The sequence below is a fragment of the Amblyraja radiata genome, chromosome 5, assembly GCF_010909765.2.
Source record: "Amblyraja radiata isolate CabotCenter1 chromosome 5, sAmbRad1.1.pri, whole genome shotgun sequence".
Classification (NCBI taxonomy): Eukaryota; Metazoa; Chordata; class Chondrichthyes; order Rajiformes; family Rajidae; genus Amblyraja; species Amblyraja radiata.
This window is the reverse complement of record NC_045960.1, coordinates 45,217,580-45,223,334: the sequence shown is the minus strand read 5'-3', so window position 1 is coordinate 45,223,334 and position 5,755 is coordinate 45,217,580.

Genomic DNA, 5,755 nt, shown 5'->3' with positions numbered 1-5,755 from the left:
AAGGTCAGAGAGGATTTTGATTGGAACAGGAACCCTGGAACAAATGAACGTTGATCAGGCCTAGGGAAACACCATTTTTAATATAAATATTGATTTATTTTTCAAAAAATATTTGTATCTTATGAAACAGAATTTTCCTCAGAGCAACATTATGAGGGACACTATAGAACATTAGAATATGAGTGAGAAAAAGTCAGTCAGCATCTCCAATCATCTCAATGCAGTCAATGGACCTTTTCTCAGTCCCAGACTGAGCTGGCCATTTGTAAAGAGGTCCAGATTTTCTGCTGCACTTCCTAATAAACCGGGCTTCTTTGCTTTAATGGACTTCAGAGTTAAGTTCCTATTTTCTACATTCTCCCTCTTTACGACTCGTTGTTTATCACTTAGTTCATTTTCAGTAACAGTACCATCACAAATGATCATTAAATATTGTTATTCACAGCAGATGGATTGTCAATGAAGAGGAGAGGAAAGTAAATAAAGGTTCAAAGGTTATTTATTGGTCACATACATCTAGGTGTAGTGAAATGCTTCTTGCCAATGCAGCACATAAAGAAAGAATACAGACATAACATTAATAAGAGATTTAAACATAAAGAACATCCCCCCACAATGGCTCCCACCATGAGGGAAGGCACAAAGTCCAGTCCCCAACCCCAGTTCACCCATAGTCGAGCCAATTGAGGCCTCCACAGTTGCCTCTACGGAGGCCCGATGTTCCTGGCCGTTCTCGCCGGGTGATGGTGCTCCGGCGTCGGGAGAATCCTCGCAGCGGCTTGGGACACCTGGAACGGCCGCTTCCGTACTGGAGGCTGCGGCTTCCAAAGCCAACAAGGCCGCGCCGGTTGGAGCTCCACTACTGGCGATCTCGTCGCGAGATCCCAGGCTCCCGGTGTACAGTTCGGCGCCGTCGCCCGCAGCTGGCCGCTCCTCAGACCCGCAGCTCCGCGATGTTGTTCCCGTCGGTCTTCAGCTCACCGGAGCTCCAGCACGGCGACCCAGGCAAGGCATCGCCCGCTCCACGATAGCGCTCCAGCGCTGTGCCGCTGCCGAAGCCGTGGTTCTGTGCGGTCCCCGTCAGGAAACACCGCTCCAGGCCCGCTGGTAGGCCGCGAGGACGGGTCGAAACTGCAGCCCGGAGAAAAGCTGCCTCTCCGACCAGGTAGGGACCCTGAAAGGTAGTTTCCCCCTTCCCCCTCCCCACCCCCCACATAAAAAAGTCTAGAACTCCAGAAACAAAAAAACTTTAACTAACTAAAAATAAAAAAAAGATGAAAAGACATGGAGAACATAAGGAGAAAATAAGGAGAAAATAAGGAGAAAATAAGCTCAGCTCAGTAACTGGTCTTCTTGCTGGGAATAACATGGTTTGGTTTCCACCAAGAACATTTTCTCTCTCTACAAACAATAATTGGTTTGGAATTCTAAAGATAAACAAGAGAAAGAAAAGACATGCTGTGGTGAGATTTCTTATCCCCTGCACCATCTGTTTTCTAGGCAATAAGTTTGCTGTATTTCTGCAAAAGTTGAAAAATCCCTGGAAAATCCAGGCTTGTTGGTCTGAGTAGGATCGCTCTTCCCACAAACATTAACTCAGCAACCAGAAGGTTTTGGAGCCAAGCAATGCAGCTTGGAGCATTGACAGGGCCGTGAAGGGTGTTTGAATAGCTCAGAATAAGCCCTGCCCATGAAACATCTCTTAAAACTTTTAACAGATATAAAACTCTGTAACTCTATGACTTGAGAGCTTTAAAAGTGTCTTGCCACTTTTCAAAGCTTTCAAGTCATAGAGTCATAGAGTTACAGAGTCACAGGGTCATCGAGTTATAGAGTCATATGGTCATAGGGTCATAGAGTCATAGGGTCATAGAGTCATAGAGTGATACAGTGTTGAAACAGGCCCTTTGGCCCAACTTGTCCACACCGGCCAACAAGTCCCAACTACACTAGTCCCACCTGCCCGCGTTTGGTCCATATCCCTCCAAACCTGTCCTATCGATGTACCTGTCTAATTGTTTCTTAAACGTTAAGATATTCCCTGCCTCAACTACCCCCTCTGGCAGCTTGTTCCATACCCCCACCACCTTTTGTGTGAAAAAGTTACCCCTTAGATTCCTATTAAATATTTTTCCCTTCACCTTGGCCTCTTGTCCTCTTGTCCTCGATTCACCTACTCTGGGCAAGAGACTCTGTGCACCTACTTGATCTAATCCTCTCATGATTTTATACAAGGTTTAAAAAAATAGCTTTGGAATGTCTCTAATGTTCAGAAGCATCTAAAGCTCATGAAAAATATATAAACAATTAGTTTTTAAAAACGATTAAATATGTATCAACGAAACAATAAAACACAAATAAGTTAAGAAAATGCAATGCTTTTGTTTTACTTTCCTTCACAGTCTTTCAATGGGTACAAATGCCACATCCAAGAAGAGTTTTCAGCTACAGCACTGGATCCATATGAAGCAACAACCTGGACTTTAATTTATTGACTTCTTTCCATTCCATAATCTCAAGTAAAATATGGTTATCATAAAATGACATCTTCACTGGTTTCCTGCCTCTGCATTAATTTTGCACAGTGTTTTTGTCATTTTGTATGTCCTCATTAAAGCAGGATTGGTCTCCTAGATTTGGGGTAATAGTGAGGTAAGAGATATTTCAGTGCATGAGATTATAGAGTGTGATGAAAAGTATTGTGCTGCTTTTAGGGATAATGTCACACCACAAAATGAATGGTCACTTCACTGTAAATAGACTGTCTCTATGCATCTATATTGCAATTACCCAAATGTTATTTCTAGTCTGAAGAAGGGTCCAGACCCAAAGCGTGTTCTCCACAGATGCTGCTTGAGCTGTTGTATTACTCCAGCACTTTGTGTCCTTTTGTCATTTATAGTCCTGAACTATATGCCGCACTTGATATCCCCCCCCCCCCCCCCCCCCCCCCCTTTATCTATTGCACTTGAGTTTGAGTTGATTATACTGATGTATAGTATTATCTCATCTGTTTGGGTAGCATGTGAAATAAAGTATTTTACTGTACCTCAGTACGCACATCAATAATAAACCGAAACCTAAACCTAAAGATGCAACTGCCACGTATAAGTTGAGACAAAGTTAATAAGCCTTTTTTTCTTACATTTGTGTTGGTTCCGTCAACATCTGCTACAGTGTAACAGCTGTGTATTCAGCAAGGATTTGATCTACCCTTTAATGTATCTCTGTGTATGTTCCCGTTCTGATCCATCATCTAAAGGAGAGTCCTGTGATGTGCTTTATTTGCAATACTATAAAGAGTCAAAGACGCTCATACTACCACTTTAAAAAAATGGCGGGAAGATGTTGAAGAGTGTTTTTTATGGAGGCGGGACATTAGATTGAAGCAAGCATTAATTGGTTCATGCAGAGGGAAGAGTAGCAAATAAAAGGGGAAGCAAAGTGGAGAATTGGTAAAATTATTTTTCTACTTTAAAAACTTGAAGACAGTGGGAGAGCAGTCAACTTGCTGAAAGCAAGAATGAGCTTTAAAAACTGTTTAAAGATCGTCAGGAAAATGTTGAAGAGTGTTTTTTGGAGTCACGCATTTTGGTAGTAGGAATAAAGGTGTAGACTATTTTCTAAATGGGGAGAGAATTTAGAAATTGGAGGTGGAAAGTGACTTGGGAGTGCTAGTGCAGGATTCCTAGAAAGTTAATTTGCAAGTTGAATCAGTAGTACGGAAGGCAAATGCAATGCTAGCATTTCTTTCGAGAGGGCTAGAATATAAAAACAGGGATGAAATGCTGAGGCTTTATAAGGCACTGGTCAGACTGCATTTGGAGTATTGTGATCAGTTTTGGGCCCCGTATCTGAGGAAGGATGTATTGGCTTAGGACAGGGTCCAGAGGAGCTTTACAAGAATGATTCTGGGGATGATTGGCTTAAGGGATGATGCGCATTTGACTGCTCAGGGTCTGTACTTACTGGAATTTAGAAGGATGAGACACAATCTTATTGAAACATACCAAATAATGAAAGGCCTGGATATAGTGGATGTGGAGAGGCTGGTTCCACTGGTGGGAGATTCTAGGGCCAGAGGCCATAGCCTCAGAATGAAAGGATGTACTTTTAGAAAGGAGTAGAGGAGGCATTTCTTTGGTCAATGTGGTAAATCCGTGGAATTTGTTGCCATAGACAGCTGTGGAGCCCATCAATTGATATTTTAAGGTGGTGGTTGACAGATTCCTGACTAGTATGGGTGTCAGGGGTTGTGGGGAGAAGGTGGGAGAATGGGGGTGAGAAGGAAAGACAGGTCAGCCACGATTGAATGATGGGAGAGACTTCTTGGGCCGAATGGCCTAACTGCTCCCACAACTTGTGAACTTGTGAGCTACCACATGTCTGTGGTTTAATTGTCCTGCCAATATCTCAGCAATTAGTCATGTGGTCGACAGTGACAACCGTGCTTCGCCTATATTCAGATTATATTTAAGCACTTGCTTAATGCTTCTTCCAGATGGTGTTTAATATGTAGAAGTGTTCATTTATAAGATGAAGGACGAAGGTAGCTATTAGCAGAAGGTTTCTGTGCCAGTACTTATCCTGATGATACTAGACATATTTAGGCCTGGAGTCAATGTTGAACACCCATGTTTAAAGGTATGATTCCATGAAAATAACTATGTCAGACTGCTGCTTGACAAGTCAGTAGAACATACCTAGTTACTTTTATGGACCTTCCTAACTATTAGGAATTGTGTTCTGGGAGGGAAAGGAAAGATATTGAGTGGCACAGTACACAGTTAGTAGAGTTGCTGCTTCACTGCTTCAATCCTGGCCTCGAGTGCTGTTTGTGTGGAGTTTTCATGTTCTACCTGCGACTGTGTGGATTTTTTCCAGATGCTCTGGTTTCCTCCCACTTCCCGAAAAAGTGCAGTTTGGTGGGTTAATTAGCCACTAATGTGAACATGCAGCATAAAACAGCCAACAGTACAGCACAGGAACAGGCCCATCGACCCACAATTTCTGTGCCGAACCTGATGCCGTATTAAGCTTATCACCTCTGCCTGCATGTGATCCACATCCCTGCATTCCCTGTATATCCACGTATCTATCCAAAAGCCTCTTAAATGCCACTATTGTCTCTGCTTCCACCACCACCCTTCACAGTGTGTCCAGCCCCCCACCACTCCTTGTGTAAGAATTCCCTCTCCCCTACTTTCAGTCTGAAGAAGGGTTCTGACCCAAAACGTCACCCATCCTCTTTCTCCAGAGAAGCTGTCTGACCTGTTGAGTTACCCCAGCACTTTGTCTATTAACTGTACGCTTTCCCCTTATTACCTACCTCCCAAAGTACAGCACCTCACACTTGCTTGGATTAAACCCCATCCACCCTTTCTCCACCTATATTTATAACTGATCAATATCCTTTGACAGCCTCCTTCACTGTCTGCAACTCCGCCAATGTTGACGTTGTCTGCAAAGTTATTAATCAACTCATCCACATTTATGGCCTGATCATTTGCATACAGTACCAGATAACTCAGCACTGATCCCCATGGAACACGGCTAGTCTCAGTTCTCCAGCCAGAATAACCTCCTTCCACCACAACCCTATGTTTTCTCTGAGTAAGCCAGTTCTGAACCCAAGCTACCGAGTCATCATGGTCTCATCTCTCTTAATCTTCTGCATCAGTATACCATATGGGACATTATCAAATGGTTAACTAAAATCCATGTAGCTAATGTCCACAGTCTTATCCTCATTAAT